This window comes from Armigeres subalbatus, unplaced genomic scaffold (assembly GCF_024139115.2).
Source record: "Armigeres subalbatus isolate Guangzhou_Male unplaced genomic scaffold, GZ_Asu_2 Contig292, whole genome shotgun sequence".
Classification (NCBI taxonomy): Eukaryota; Metazoa; Arthropoda; class Insecta; order Diptera; family Culicidae; genus Armigeres; species Armigeres subalbatus.
The window spans coordinates 6,191-23,686 of NW_026943033.1; the positions used below are offsets into that span (position 1 = coordinate 6,191).

At 38.7% G+C, this 17,496-nt stretch overlaps 1 pseudogene; it reads right to left on the reverse strand.

The window, feature by feature from the left end:
• Nucleotides 1–15,917: 15,917 nt before the first annotated feature.
• Nucleotides 15,918–17,035, reverse strand: LOC134203909 (rhythmically expressed gene 2 protein-like; annotated as a pseudogene).
• Between the last annotated feature and the right edge of the window lie 461 nt (nucleotides 17,036–17,496).

The following is a 17,496-nucleotide window of genomic DNA, read 5'->3' on the forward strand; positions in this document are numbered from 1 at the left end:
CAATATAACAATGAATTAATTTTTAGATTATTTAATGAAGGAGGAGTTCTCAAGTGTATTTTTGGAGGGGTTTTTGAAGAAAATCGTGGAGGGTTTTGTACGGGAATTTCCAAATTAACTTTTAAAGGCATTTACAAAAAAAAGAACCTGAAAGGTTTTCGTAAATAGTTCCTGAAAGAACTGCTAGAGAATTTTTGAAGGTATTTCTAAAAGACTTCCCAAAAAAAATCCTAGAAGAATTTCCAGAGGGATTCATCAACAAATTTCTGAAGGAATTTTTGGAATTTCCAGGAATTTTCAGAGGAATTCTCAATGGCATTAACGAAAAAATCCTAATAGTGCCTACTGGCATTTCTGAAGTAATTTCTAGGTTTCCCAGGAATTCCTTTGAACTTTTTTTCCAGTAATTTATTCGCAATTTCCTCCACAAACTTCTTTAAAGATTCGTCTGGTGATTCCCTCGGAAATTGCCTTAAGGAGTTCTACAAAAACTCCGGAAAAGAATTCCAGAAAGTCTTTCAGAAATTCTTTCGGTATTTCCCCCAGAAATTAGTTCGAAATTTTCTTCACGTATTGGGGCTGTCCATAAACCACGTAGACTCTTGAAGGGGGGAGGGGTTTCGAAAAAGTCTACGATAGTCTACGAAGGGGGGGGGGTATACCAAAAGCCTACGTAGACTTTTTTAATTATTTTTTTTGAAAACGATATATACAGCAGTTTTGAGCGGAGTTCACTAGTTTGATTATTTTTAGGATTTTCCGTTTTTTTGCATGACTTGACCGAAATAATCTCTTGCGTTGCTCCATAAAAAATGTTATGAATTTCACTGAAGTAAATGTCTGAACTACGGCTTAAAACTATCAAGAATTTCACCAGAAAGTTGTTCTGTGTTGAGCGGAAAAAATCTCCAAAGTATTCTATAAAATTTTTCGAAAAATTTTCAGCATCCTCACTTGGATTTTACTGCAGATTCTACTAGAATTTACTTTGATTTTCGGAACTTCTTTGCAAACTATGGAAATTATGTCGTACTTACAAAGGAAGCATTTTAGAATATCCCAGAAAAAGTCTTTAGAATGCCCAAAAGATATTCTTTGGAGCTTGTAAAGGGAATTCTCCGAAATTTCCGCGAGAAACCCTTCAGAATATTCACTGGAGATTTTCTGGGAAGTCCTCGAAATTTTTTTCTTAATTTCGGAAATTCTTCGGAATTTTCGTGAGGAATTCTTTGGACATATAAGCAAAATTATTCGAAATGCCGTGGAAAATTCTTCGTAAATTTCTTCGGCAATTATAACGAAAATTCTTTGGAATTATCGATGGAAAATTTTCGGAAAACTTCCAAGAGAAATTATTTGAATTTCCCACTAAAAACAGTTTGAGTTTCCGAAAAAATTGCATTTTTTTGTAAAAAAAAGCCTTTCTAGTTTTTATGAAAATTTATTAGAATTTTATTAGAAGTTCATACAAATTTTAATAGAAAACTCTCTAGAATTTCCGCCGAAAATTATTCAGAAAATTCCTTGGAATGCCCATAAGATTTATTTAAATTTCCTAAAGAAATTGTTCTAAATTTGCAAGAGAAATTAAAAAATATCGTAGGAAATCATTCTAAATTTCCACGGAAAATTACTTACTTACTTACTTAACGGGGAAACTTTTGGAATTTAGAAGAAAAATCTTGGGATTTCAACAGATGATTATTCAGCGGGATATTACCTGGAACTTTCAAGAAAAGCATCGGAATTATCACGGAGAGTTTTTTGGAGTATTTCAAGGTTATCAATTGGGAAATTTTACGAAATTTCCACGCAAAACTTATTGGATTGTAAAATTAACATTGTCGGAATTTCAACTTAAAATTTTTCCAAATTCTGAAAATTTCTCGGTTTTCCCAATATTGAACCGGCGTTGAGAATTATAGGTCAGATGCGTGACAGATTTTATCAGTGGCGCACCGATGCAAAAGTGTCGGCGATGGTGGCGCACACCTCTAGGAGGAATTGAATTCAACAGTAATTAAATTGATTGGCTTTGAGATTTGATTTCAGGAGTTATGGACAGAGGATTAAATCTGATTTCGTTTCAATTTGATTATTGTGTTGTTGGATTTTGTTCAGTTTGATTTTATGATGTTTTAAATACGAACTTTGTTGTAATGTTTACATGGAAATAGAATTGAATAGCTGAATTGCTTAAAACATGGTTGATTTCCATAGTTTTCCAATCACATATGAAGTTTTGTAAATTTTGGAAAAGTCTACGTAGACTTCAAGGGATGGGGGGAGGGGTTTCAGAAAAGTCTACGAAAGTCTACTAGGGAGGCGGGGGGTGTTTGAAAAAGTGAAATTTCGGTCTACGTGGTTTGTGGACAGCCCCATTCCTTCAGAAATTTGTATACCGTCGTGCGGGGCTTCTTTGGCAAATCAGAGGCTACTTTGTACATTTTAAAACAAGAATTACAACGAAAATAACTATAAAATTGTCATTATCACCAATCAGGTGTCTCGTTGTTAGTTGGATGGCAACTTTCTGTTTCAAATTTGGTATTTTTTCCGTTTAATTTTCTCAAAAAATCAAACATCCAAAGTAGCCCCGGAGTCAAAAAAAAAGCCCCGCACGACGGTACGAAAACCTTGAGAAATTCGTTAAGGTATTCTTCAAAAAGTAAATTCAGAAATTCTTCTGAAAACTCTTTTGGAATTCCTTGCAAAGTTCTTATACTTTAGAAGATCCTTCGAAAATCCGTTTGAGAATTCCATAAAAAATTAACTTAAAATTCCTTCTGAAATTCATTTACGATTCCTTCGCAAGTTCCTTTAGGCTTTGAAAATTTGCTTAGAAATTTCTTACGATTTTTTTTAGAAATTACTTAAGAAATTTCTCAGAAATTACTCTATGGGTTCCTTAGCAAGATTCTAGGCATTTTTTCCTGAAATTCCCATAATAATTCTTTCAGAAAAACCTTAAGCAATTCCTTGGAAAATTCTCAGGTAATATTCAGAAAACTCCTTCCATTTCCCTCAGGAATTCCTTAACTTTCGATTTTTTTCGGAATCTCTTCAGAAATTCATTCAAAAGTCCTTTAAAAAATTGGAAATTTCTTTGAAAATTCCTTAGAAAACTGCATTTGGAATGCATTTGGAAATTCTATTAGGATTTTTTTTGAAAATGTCTGTCTTCCGGAAATTCTTTCAAAAAGTTTACCGGAAATGCTATCACAAACTCTTTCGGGCATTACATCAGGAATTCTCTCAGAAAGTCCTTTAGGAATCCTTTCGAAAATACTTCATTTAGGTAATTCCTTCGGAAATTCTTTTAAGAATACCATCGGAAACTATTTCGTTCCTTAATAAATTTCGGAATGAATTCCAGCAGGAATATTATATGATTTTACTGAAGAATTTCCCAAAGAGAACATGAATGGATTTTCGGAAGAATACCTATATGAGTTTCCGCGGAAATTATCATAGGATTTTACCAAGACGAGCTCGGTGGTCTAGTGGCTATCGCTTCTGTCTTACAAGCAGGAGATCGTGGGTTCAATTCCAGGCTCGTCCCTTTTCCTACTTTGTATTTCTATCTTAGTTTTTGTTCTGTATTTCACGTTCTACCAATACGATTCCTATTAAACGACTCCAAAACGATTCCACTAACAATTCCAAAACCTTCTGTGCCACCAGAGTTCTCTGCATCTTTCTTAAGTAGGTGTCAAACTAAACGATGGTTTCTGGGGCCCTCCTAGGCCTAGCGGTGAGATTCTCGGCTATAAAGCAAGAAGCTCGCAGTTAATAACTGTGGAAGCGTTAAATGAACACTAAGCAGCGAGGCGGCAATATCCCAGAAGGGCATATAATACCAGTAAGAAGAAGAAGAAGAAGTCCAACTAATAATCCTTACCCTTCCCCAGCGTTCCCAAGGTCGTGGCCAGAACAGATCTTACCTGTTGAAGGGTGCCTTGCTTCCATTAGTCTGTGATTAGTCTCTTATACAAGACTATGTTTGTACCACCTACGAATTTGTGCGAATTGCTCAATGCTAATGCTAAATTCTCAAGGAATGAAATTTCCCAAGTAATTAGGAGTTCCAAGAATAATCCCGTTTTTACTTCAGAAATTCTTTCAGGAATTGCCAATAACTTTTTTGGCATATTTAACCAATTTCAAAAATCCGCGGTAAAATTGATTTTTTCAGCCATTGATTTTTTCATCCACGCCGGTTCACGCCGCCGCCGCCGCCGCCGATGAAAACCAACGGCGCGCCGCCGTGACGCCGCCGCCGCCGGGGCAAAAGTGACCACCACGCCGCCGCCGCCGATTATATGACCGGCGCACAGGTCTACCCAAAAATCCAAAATTGGCCAAACATTAAAATAGTTATAGCAATTTCAATTTGGGGTCAATTTGACCCCAGAGCACAGACAACGTAAGTTTTTTGAAAAAAGGATACTGTAGCGCATATTTTCAAGATTTTTCAAGCAAATTTGCACCTAGGAGATAGATCTCAAGAGTTTTACCAAACTACCAAAAATTAGGAGAATCGGTTTGGAAAACTAAAAAATGGCAGCCACTCAAAGTGGCCTGGGGTCATATTGACCCCAGAGCACAGACAAAAGGTTAAAGAGGCTCGGAAGCCTTCCTTTCAAGAAGCTCAAAAGACTTCTTTTCTAAAGGTTCAAAAGCCTTCTTTTCTAGAGGCTCAAAAGCCTCCTTTCAAGAGGCTCGGTAGCCTCCTTTCAATATATTTTCAAGAAGCTCGGAAGCCTCTTTTAAAGAGGCTCAGAAGCCTACTTTCAAGAGTCTCAGAAGTCTTCTTTCAATAGGCTCAAAAACCTCCTTCCACGCTCAAAAGCCTTCTTCCAAGAGGCTCGGAAGGCTCCTTTCTAGAGGCTCAAAAGCATCATTTCAAGAGGCTCAAAAGCCTCCTTCCAAAAGGCTCGGAAGCGTCCTTTCAAGAGGCTCGGAAGCCTCCTTTCAAGAGGCTCGGAAGCTTTCTTTCAAGAGGCTCGGAAGACTTACAAGAGGCTCGGAAACCTCCTTTCAAGAGGCTCGAAAGCCTATTTTCAAGAGGCTCGGAAGCCTATTTTCAAGAGACTCAAAAGCATCCTTTCAAGAGGCTCAAAAACCTCCCTCTAAGAGGCTCTAAAGTGTCTTTTCAGCCTTCTTTTAAGATGCTCGGAAGCCTTACAAGAGGCTTGGAAGCCTCTTTCCAAGAGGCTCAAAATCCTGCTTTTCTAGAGGCTCAAAATCCTCCTTTGAAGAGGCTCGGAAGCCTCCTTTCGGCTCTTTTCAAGAGGCTCAGAAGCCTACTTTTAAGAGGTTCAGAAGTCTCCTTTCAAAAGGCTCAAAAGCCTCCTTCCAAGAGGCTCCTATCAAGAGGCTCGGAAGACTCCTTTCAACATCCTTTTAAGAGGCTGGGAAGCCTTTTTCCAAAAGGCTCGGAAGCCTTCTTCCAAAAGGCTCGGAAGCCTTCTTCCAAAAGGTTCGGAAGCCTTCTTTCAAAAGGCTCGGAAGCCTACTTTCAAAAGGCTCGGAAGCCTTCTTTCAAGAGGCTCGGAAGCCTCTTTTCAAGAGGTTTGGAAGTCTCCTTTCAAGAGGCTCGAAAACCTCCTTCCAGGCTCAAAAGCCTCCTTACAATAGGCTCAATAGCCTCCTACCAAGAGGCTCGGATGCCTCCTTCCAATATCTTTTCAAGAGGCCTCAAAGCCTCCTTTCAATATCTTTAAAGAGGCTCAGAAGCCTACTTTCAAGAGGCTCAGAAGTCTTCTTTTAATAGGCTCAAAAACCTCCTTCCAGGCTCAGAAGCCTTCTTCCAAGAGGCTCAAAAGCCTCCTTCTAAGAGGCTCGGAAGCGTCCTTTCAAGAGGCTCGGAAGACTCCTTTTAAGAGGCTCAAAAGCATCAGCTTTCAAAATACTCAAAAGCCTCCTTCTAAGAGGCTCGGAAGCGTCCTTTCAAGAGGCTCGGAGGACTCCTTTCAAGAGGCTCGGAAGCCTTCTTTCAATAGGATCGGAAGCCTTACAAGAGACTCGGAAACCTTCTTTCAAGAGACTCGGAAGCCTATTTTCAAGAGGTTTGGAAGCCTCTCTACAAGAGGCTCAGAAGCTTCTAATGAAGAGGCGTGGAAGTCTACTTCAAAGGGATTCAAAAGCTTAAAGGAGCTACCCTTCAAAGGCCTCGGTATTATTCTTTCAAAAGGATTGGAAGCCTGATTTCGAGAGGGGGTACCTCAATTAATGCAGAAGTTCCAAGGGGTACCTCTCAAGAAAAAGGTTGAGAACCGCTGGTCTATAGGGTCAGCAATGTTGAGGAGAAAATTCGACCCATGCATTGTTACCTGGGTACATGCTATGCTAGCTAATCGGAAAATCTCCTCTGAGCTTAGCGGTTCATACATCACTGTTAAAGCAACAAGGGGGTGTCCGCAAGGCGGAGTGCTTTCTCCTTTGTTGTGGTCACTGGTGGTGGATGAGCTTCTAGACAGCTTAGAGAGAAGAGGCTTCGAAGTGGTTGGATATGCTGATGACGTTGTCATTATTGTACGAGGCAAATTCGAAAGTGTTATCGTGGAAAGAATGCAATCTGCCCTAAATCACACTTTTTCCTGGTGTCAAAAGGATCAACTAGGCATAAATCCTACAAAAACTTCCATTATCCCTTTCACCAAACGGAGAAAGGTACAACTGAAACCCTTTTCTTGAATCGAACACAATTAGTTTATTCAGAGTGAAGTAAAATATCTAGGTGTCATACTCGACGCAAAGCTTAATTGGCACTCTCATCTCCAATCAGTTGTGCAGAAAGGTCTCAATACACTTTGGGTTTGTTCAAAACCCTTGGTAAAAGATGGGGCCTAAAACCAAGTATGATCATGTGGATATATAAAACCATTGTCCGTCCCAGGACAACTTACGCTTCCCTTGTCTGGTGGCCTAAAACTAATGAGGCTGCTGCAAGGGCTAAGCTCAACAAAATCCAACGCACCGCTTGCATAGCCATCACTGGTGCAGTTCGTAGTACACCCACTTTGGCCCTAGACGCAATGCTTCACCTGCCCCGGTTAGATCAATTCATAAAGCTGGAAGCGGAAAAAAGTGCTCTAAGGTTAAAGAGAACAAAAACACTGCTGTCGGGAGACCTTACGGGTCACCTCAGCATATTAAATGAATTTGCCATAAATCCCGCAATAGGAATTTGTAGTGACTGAATGGAAACGGTAATCAATTATGACTTACCTTACGATGTGTTCATTCCTTCCCGCCAGGAGTGGGAAGGAGGTGGGCCCAGCGTTCCAACAGGCTCTATAAATTTCTTCACAGATGGTTCGAAAATGAATAATCTGACAGGATCCGGAATCTATGGCCCTACAACAAAAATTTCTGTCCACTTAGGACAGTGGCCCACAGTATTTCAGGCGGAAATAGGCTAGGTGTACCAGTTGTGGCTATAGCACCAGTTGTCGCACTAGTGCTTTATATGCCAAATGGCCAATCAAATCACCGCAAACCAAGTTCATATCGATAAAGCGTATTCATATGATTCGATAAAACCTTTGATCTCCTCCACAACAAGCAAAGCATAATTGTAAAAATTGATTTTGCTTAGTTTTTGACGTCCTTTGCACCAGTTGTCGCACTAGTGGTTCCTATTTGGCCAGTCCCATAAGAAAACAATGGGATTTGCCAAATAAGGAACCAAAATTAAGAATAGTGCCATAACTGGTGCATGCGTTCCTATTATGGATTAATCAATTTTGATGATTATAACAAATTTTATTGTGGTTTTCACAGCTGTTCTAAGGAGCAGGAAGTAAAACCTTTCGCTTGATATATAAAGTTCACCCACATGTCTTTTACTTATTTTTAAAAAAATAGTTGTTCTTATGTATGGCGACAATTGGTACACCCACCCTATATGCAATATTAGAATGCGTGTTATTATGCCTGAGGAGAAAGTATAGATTTGCAAACATATGTATTTTCTCTGACAGCCAAGCGGCACTTAAGTCGCTTAATAACTACACTTGTAACTCAAAGCTAGTGTGGGAATGCATTCTGGCTTTGAAAAACTTATCCATACGCAATCGAGTCTACCTATATTGGATCCCAGGACATACGGGTCTAGAGGGAAACGAGATTGCTGATGAGCTAGCCAGGAATGGATCTAATGAGAAAGGTTCATTGGCCCTGAGCCCTTCTGCGGGATCTCAGACTGCTCTGTAAAAATGGAACTGAACAAATATGGTCAGTCAAATCTCATCAAACTGGAATGCACTTCCCCATACGAGCCAATCCAAAAGGCTCGTAACGATTAACCCAAGAAAACCCAACAACTATTAGGTCTCAACAAAAGGGATCTCAACATCTACACCGGTCTAATAACTGGACACTGCCCTGCAGATACCATCTACAAAAGATCGGAGCAATCCAAACCTCAAATTGCCGCTTCTGTGACGAGGAGAGAAACATCAGAACACATCCTCTGCTATTGCAGTGCACTCACGTAGGTTCAGTTCTCAGCAAGCCCTTTAGGGCCTGCTGACATATGGATCTTATCCCCCAAGGACGTGGTTGGCTTCATAAAGCTAGTCTCGCCAGAATGGGGGAGTCACATACTGTAACTCAGGATCTCTATTCATCAATAATAGATGGTCTTGAGTTCAGTCGATACCAAGGTATCTCAGTGACAAACATGTTACTGAGATAACTTGCGTATTTAACAGCAAAAGGGTATATCACAATAGTCCTAAAATCTGGACGCAGTGATCTTCACCCGACAAACGAGGAAAAATCCAAAAGTTCCTTCAGAAAATCCTTTAGAAGTTTGTTCAAGTATTTCAAGGTAAATAAAATAAGTACGGAAATATTCCACTTGGAAATTCAGTTAAAAAATTCGGTGGAAGCATGTTCTCTTAAATTCTAACAATTTGAATGTTAAAAACTTTCTACATCTATAAAACAAGATAATTAAATTTACAAATCTATTGGATTTTAAAATTTCGCGCTGATAATCATAATTTTAATATTGAAGACATTTGAAGACATTTTTATTCGACTGTGAAGACATTTAAAAAAATCACCTGGCATCCCTGATCCTCAGAACATTTATCGATAGTTTGAACTTGGATGAACAACATCACAAAGATTCAGCAGGCTTATTAATTCTGTAAGATCAATTCAAACGTCTTATACCATATCCATTGTACTTCGTTCAGTTGTGTTACGCTAGAAACTGATCTCGAAATTCTGGAAGCTCCTCCGGGAATTGCTTTGAAAATCCTAACTAATTTAGTATTTTTAATTATTCATAAAGAATTTCGAGGAATACTCAAAAGAATTTATAAAGTAATCTAATTGATTTCGAATAATTTCCTAGATATCACCAAGAATAGCTTCGGAAATTCTCCAGGAATTCTTTGAAGAAGGCAAAAGTTTTTGCAATAACGATCCATTAACGTTCACTACATTTCAATAGATTTGATTGGTATTTATTCAAATATTTTATGGATCTTTTCATCTTTTGAGAGATTTCACTCATGATCACCGGGTATTGAAATTTCCTGATTATGTCAGGAATTTCCTGATAATTCAGGTATTTTTTCAGGTGGGAGAAATTCCTGATAATTCCAGGTTTCCAGGTTTTTCCAGAGTAGAACTCCTGGATAGAGTCAGTACCAATGCTTCTCTTAAACTGCAAAAATGGGAATCACTGGACTCCTTAATGGCGAAACATATCTCGCAATCAAATAGTTAGATCAAAGGAAAGCAATCAAGCTATTCATACCATATCAGGAGTCCGCAAGGCTCTCCATTTAGGTCAGCTATTGTTTAGTTTGTTTGAAGGAAAGTCGTTCCTTCATTCTAAAACATCTAAAAGTATTGATTTACGCTGACGATATGAAACTTTTATTGAGATCAAAGTCGCTGAAGACTGAACACATTCAAACACGAGATCCAGATATTTCATAACTTGTGAATAAAAGTTTGCTACAGCTCAATATAAAGAAATGCAATTTAATAACTATAACAGAAAACGAAATATTCCAAATATGACAATCACTTTAGGTAGCCAAAAGGTAACAAGTGTGATAGAGTTAGGGATCTTGGCATAATTATAGACTATAAACACGTTCATTGCCATTACAATACTATTATAAAAAGCTAATAATATTGAGGATTCATAAAAGGTTTGGCTACAACTTCCGCAGATCCATACACTATAAAAACATTATATATTTATGTCAGATCGATACTTGAATATTGCAGCACAGTTTGGTCGCCTTACACAGTCACCATGACACAAGAATTGAGTCAGTACAAAAGCAATTTTATTATACTACGCAATTTTAGGTGGACACCTTCCACTCCCGTCTTATAAAACGATGCATGCTAATTGGTATACAAACATTGAAGGAACGACGGGAATATGCGATGGTATCTTTCATTAATGATTATCTCGAACAAGGTCGACTCAAAAGGCAATATTACTTAATTAAATTTTTATATCCCACAAAGACCTTTGCGAAATCGAACTTCATTTGCCTGTAGCAGTGGGGAAATCTGAGACCTTATTCACAAAGAGGAAGTAAGCAATCAAAATACTCGCGAACATTCGTTTTTGCCTTTTCTTCCCCTACTCTCACAGAAAATAAAAAAGGAACCCCAAAAATGTTCGTGAAGCTTCTTGAGTCATTCAGTTAATTTGAAAAAGTCTAAAAACAACATCGGCAGGTTTTTCACGGATGTTCGAGCAAGAACACAATTGTTTGTATTGTGTTTATGTCAAGTCAAATTTATACATCGTATTCGAAGTAACCACAAATACTCGCGACCGTAATTTTCATTCCCGAACAATATACTGCCCTGCTTTTGTCTTTGCTCTGCCCGTACTCTGAACAAAGCAAGCGCCAGAAAATGCAGGCAGTAGGTTCGCAGTGAGGCATTTTGGTAGGCCATTTACCTCTTTTCTTACTCGTGAAGGAGATATTTCCTCACTGGCCTGTGTGGTCATCGTACAAACTTGAATTCGAACCATAATCAAATGTGGCTGCTTATAATAAACATTGCAATGCTATTGATTTCACTACATCTAATTCGAATTCGTTTTTAAACCTGGGTCAGTGCCACGAACCCTGAATAAAAAACATTTTCAGTTCCATCTGTCATTGATTGTTGGTGTGCGTAGCATCGTGTTTGTTTTGATTCGAAACATATGATCCAGGACATCAGTGCACTGGCATGCGTTGGCCTTGACTAATCAGATCATGATAAATAAATGCATATGGTGGATATAAATAGGAAAACTGCTCCTGTAATTTATCTCATAGCTCGGATATTCATCCATCGAAAACAAAGAATGGAAGAGAATTTGGATTATTTTGGATTTCTCTCAGCAGTGAGCACGCATGACAAAAAGAGGCGACGAAATTGGTGCTGCATTTCTTTTTCTCGATCGATGAATTATTTCGATGAGTAGAGATGTCGCAAATTAATCGTATTCGATTAATCGATTCAACGTTATGATAATCGATTAATTTGAATCGATTATTACCCAACGATTAATCGATTCAATAATCGAGAGAATCTAGGTAATCGATTAGTTACTAATCGATAAATCATAAGGATGTCTATGATTAATTACTGATTAATCGATTCATCTTTGTAGTATTATGAATCGATTACTATCAAATTATCATTCAATAATCGACAAGAATCGAAAGTGATCGATTAGTTACTAATCGATTAATCAGAGACCGACATCTCTATCAGTGAGATGGAGATCGGAACAGTTCCCTATTTAATTATATTCAATAATCCCGTGCATTTTATACCAAGAATTCCGAAATTCATTTAAAAGAGATTTTCAATTTACAAATTTTCTATTTCTGCAAGTGTTTTTTCGGAGAACACTCAGAAGCGTAAATGAAAATTCTCAGGATTCATCTATTTTTTCCTCGCTACCTCTCCTGATAAAGTGGCCCTCACCTCAGGAAAATTTTCCGCCGGATTTTGGGCCCGTGCATTTTCAATTTTCAAGAATCTCCCGGAAGATTGCTCTAGGTAATTCCGGGAAATTTATATGCAAACTTGCGGAGCAATTCCTGAAGGAAACTTCGAGTAAGTTCCTGTATTCCAGAAGGATTTCCGGAGGAATTATATTGAGAAATTTCAAATTAATTCCTGGACACATTCCAGAAAATCCTGGAACAGTAGTCAAGAATATTCCTGAAAGAATTTCCAAAATTCATCTCGAAAGAATCCTTGGAAAAATGGAGGAATGCCAGAAAGATATCAAAAATTCAAGAAAGGATTACTGAACAGTCTGAAAGAATTTCTGAAGTAATTTCTGGCAGAAATCTCGAAAGAAAATTCTGAAACCCACGAAAGAGTTTTTGGAAACAAAAGAAATTCTGCATAAGAAATAATTCTATTCAGTATTCCTCAAATATATTTTCTGATAATTCTTAGCGGATTTTGTGAACGGGTTTCAAGGAAATTCCCAAACTACATAATTCTGTACCGACCTAATTTGAGACACCATCCAAAACCTGAATGAACTTATGAATACATAACTTCCTAACAATTATTTTTAAAATGAATCTAGACAACAGTACCGGATTAATTTCCTTAGGCTCTGTCTCATTTGAATTAAATTTAATTTACTTAAAACTGACAGTTCGAAAATTTAAAAATCACCCGGCCATAAGAATGGCTGCGTGCTACCAGCAATTCCAATAAGACATCGATCAAGAATGATTCGATATCTGTCAAAAGTAATCCTGCTTATCCAGCAGGGTTTTTTGATAATTATTGAACTGTCACTTTCAAGTTTAATTTGAGTTTAATTATCCAATTGAGACAGACCCTTAAAACTACAATAACAAATATCACAAAACTCCCGGAAAAAAGATTTTCAGCGCGCATTTTATTTTAATAAACAGACACTTTCTTCTCCTTCTGCTTGTTTATTCCGCCAGTCCCACCCACTCACGTGGTTTTGACAGTTGAAGTCAGATGTATTGGTGAACCGGTGCGAAACCGTGAAACAACACAGTGCGAACCCGCAGCTTTGGGGTTGGAACTGGTGCACCTGATTTCCAACCTGAGCGAATAAAAAACACTTTGACAGCACTTAGGTTGGAACTGGTTCCACTAGGTTAAATTTAAAACGAATTCGACATAAGACTAAATTGAAACAATACTTGCTTACTCAGTAAATGATTGGTGTATAACCTTCATATCGGATAAAGTTGTGTTTAGTAATTTAGTCAAACGTCTAAACGATTGACGACAATAAATAAATAAAAATCAGTTCTTTACCATGACAGCGCGAAAAAGTCTCTCTATCTACATATCGTATATATATACAGAAACGATAAGTAGAGACTTTTCATTCTCTTATTCAAACCTTGATTGGGGTCATAATTAACCATAAACCGTACTTCCAGTGGTCGCTGGAAGTATACCTCATGAACCCTCCATTCAGGGTCCGTCCCCGCTGCAGAAAGTCACATCGATTCAGTCTCGCTAGCGACTCTGCAGGATTTCCCGAGCAAAGCTTGGAGAGAAATCGATACAAAGTTTGTTCTTGTGAAATCGCCTAATTTTGATAACTCAGGTGATATCCTTTGGTCGTTTTAACGTTAAAAGATCAAAATCTACAGCAGAAAAACTTACTGTGACATCAAATCGAAAACTATTCCTGCTATCGATGAGAGCAAATCGAAAACTGATTTTGATTCTTCTTCTTCTTCTTCTTCTTCTTCTACAATTTAAATCAACAGCAAAATGAGATCAAAATATGTAATCAGTCATGATGATTCATATTTGAAAACAAATTATGATTTCAATTTGATATCTATATCAAAATATTTCTCTATGCTGTCTATATGTTTTCAGACTTTGCAGTTACCTTTAGAGTTAATGAACCGGAATCGGAGATGCAACTATTTCCTGGTTAGGTAATTCCTTCATGTCCAGATTGACATTGTTCTGGACTCACCACCCACTGCCGTTCCCAGTAGGGATGCAATCTGGTTCTAGTAAGGGCAACATCGTGTGTCTTTTACCGACCGTTGTAACCACGCTTGCGCTGTCTTGCAGCGGTGGAGATTCAACTGAGTTACTTGTCGAACCTCTTTTGGAAGTCGGACAGGTCAAGGATGGGTGTTTGTTACGCAAGGAATGCAGATCAAACACCTCGTGCAGCCCTCAGGTGATTTTGTCCCTCATCGACATCTCCGATCTGGACCCTAGTCATATCATTTAAGTTCTCGAAGCACTTAAAGTAGGCCTGGGTTTGTTGTTGGGCATACTGACCTCCACCTTCAACTTGGCCTTATCTAGCACCTTCTTGACATTAGCCAAGGATACTTGGAATGTGGCAATCCGTTTTCGTTCGACCCTTCTGGGTTTCGCCGTCACACATCTCTCCGGGCAGCCACCAGGTCCCCGGCTTCGTTATTCATCCAGGCACTGGATCTTGGATATAGGGCTTTATCGTACCTCTTATCCAGCACTTCTTCTTCAACTTTTTGCACATTCTTCTGCGCAACATCCGCTTCAAGACGATAATTATCTCAACCTTCTGCGATCTGCAGAATACAGTTCCTCATAACGTTCTTATTCCTGGCTCACTGCCAACTTCTTTTCCTCAAGTGGTGAGCTTGTGTGCGCCATCCATTTTGATCTCGACTTGCGCTTCGTCTACCTTACCACGCTCCTCACGCGCCTACCAACGACCTGAGTTACCGATTAAGGCCACTTCGTCGCAAGGATCCACCTTTTTCAGAAGCTCCACCTGCTTCACTTGTTTTTTGCTTCGTTTACAAAATATGGACTGATTGATGATTCGAGACAAAAAATGAAATCCCAGATACCACAACAATTATAAGTTTAACCTCAGTCAACTTACAAATGATAAACTTGAGTTTTTTGTAGAATGATAGGGTAGGACAATGCGGCTGTCTAACCAAGATGTAGGACCCAAAGCCGGTGCCATTGAATCAATGAATAGCCTCATATAGTGAACTATATTTAATCTTCAGCTCCACTAGAGATCTTTTTTTTGTTCTCTAGGTTACGTAAAGACATTCTCAATTGTTTAGCTAATTTAATAATGTATCTATCATGATTTTTAATGTGTCTATTCTCTTCTAACATTTCAGGCATATTATGGAGGCGAAGCACGCTGCGATGCGGAACTAGGAAAAACTCAACCCCAGGAACTTGTTTGCAGGGGTTGTAGTGATATAGTAACTAAGGTAATCAAAACACATTGTATTCCTACAAACTCGTATCTTGATTTTGCTTTTCCGTAGATGTGCCCAAAGCATGGAACCGATTTCCTCGAGTACAAATGCCGATACTGCTGCTCGGTGGCGGTATTCTTCTGCTTTGGAACGACGCACTTTTGCGACACGTGTCACGACGACTTCCAACGGCTCACCAACTACCGAAGAACAAGTTACCAAAATGCGCCGGGCCAAAGGCAAAACAACTGATCGGGAAGGTGCCCCTGCGTAATTCACCCGCCGACGGGGAGGAGTTCGCCTTGGCTGTGGCATCTGCCGTAATGCTCGTTCTGAGAGCTGTTTGCAACTCGAAAATAGTGCTGACATGAACATTAGATAATATATTGATACGAATTTTAAACTGATAAATGTTTTTGTTGATGGTTGTGTTTTGAAACTATATAAATTATTTCAAATTATTGTTGTAGTTCATTCTAGAACTGAAAAGTGATCGAACACCCTATTTAAGCTAATTTAGGCTAGATCTTAATTACTGAAGGCTTTCTTTCGTTACAACCACTTAACGGCAGGTATTAGATCTCATGATCACTTATAACATTTAATCTCAATATATATTCTATTATGTACACTTTATGAGAAACAGAAAAACCTAACCACAATAACAATCTACCACTTCAATTCATCGGTCTCTAAAACGTGAATAAATTCCCGAAAGTTTGCAAACACATGTTTTGGATTTATTTCTGAATCGAGAGAATTCCCTGCGGATTCGCTTCCACGTTACAATATACTCAAGCTCGTTGGCGCCAATGTATCTAGTTGAGGAGTATTGCCAATGCTTCACTCGGAAGCACCTGTTGATTGCAAAGATTCAACGCAAAATCGAATATTTCGCGCAGGGCTTCTGAATCCCCATCATAACTCTTACGATAAAATCGGTTGGTATTTGCATCTCTATGTAGCTCAACCTGGGATCAAAGTTTGAAATAATTCTCCACCTGTTTACCCTGGGCCCGTACAGATCGATTAACTGATCGGAATTCGATCTTTGTCCAGCAGATCTCGAGTCTCGTAGTCCTCTTGAGCTGGTTGGCAATACGACTGAGCATAGCTTCGCTCAAGTGTCGATGGAATCCCGAAATATGTCCATGACCAGCGTTCGCCACCATCACCAATCGATTACGGCGAACCCTTGCCAAAGTTTGGGTAATCTCGCGCCATTCGCGAAATGTGTCCGGAAGCAGCCAGCCAGCGCCTTTTCCTCGATGTTCTGGCACCCTTGACGAGCGCCATAGCGTATTGGATCTCGGGCGGGCGGGAGAATTTCAATAGAGTATCGGTCACATCGAAGGTCACCAGCGAAGCGGGATAGATTTTTGAAACCAATCGAATTGATGCTCATCATTGGATTTTTATCTGTCTGATAACAAAGAAATTTCGGATTTTCATCATTTGTTCGAAAAAAAATACTCACCGGTTAGGTAACTTATCTTAAACTTCGAAATTACGACAGATCTACGAAAACTAATCAACATTATCACTTTTAATTGTGATTATACTGCTATTTTAATGCCGATAGACTATTTAATATCTCCCGGAAAAATCAGCGGAAGTTTTTGATTTTTACATCACCGAATAGAAAGACAAATCATTTTGTGAACTCACTTTGTTTACGTACACCTCTCTTCGATGCAAACATTCTCCTGCACAACGTATCGTAACGAGTGTATGCGTATTATGTCAGTGGTGCTCACTTGCGGTTCTTCATGTTTCAGAGTGCTGTCTGCGGAAAAGAAAATTCCATAAAAAGTCTCCATGGGTTACATTTTTTTAAAACAATTTAAAATTCGGCTATTTGTTCCTATTTTTTTAAACAATGTTAAGTCCTTTTTTGTTCGGATGAACCACTGCGTCTATTCATTGAACTTTTGTAGTATACCCGTCAAGTCTTTCTGCTCCATTTCTATTGAGAAAAATGAAGTGAGTCGTTTTTATTCTTACTTCTACTACCCGCTCGGAAAGATCTTCTAGAAGTCTCCGCGATATCTCTGAGACAAAAATGATTCTCCTGACATTTTTCTTCGATGTCTAGAACCTGTCACATCTCAAATCCGCCTCAAATGCAACAACCGTTTCTACCTCAAATTTATGGCGAATAAACCGTTTGACCGTATGGGTTTGACAGATAGAATCTCTTCGATATTTCTTAGACATCTCTGAACATGGGTACCTCTATTCTATTAGA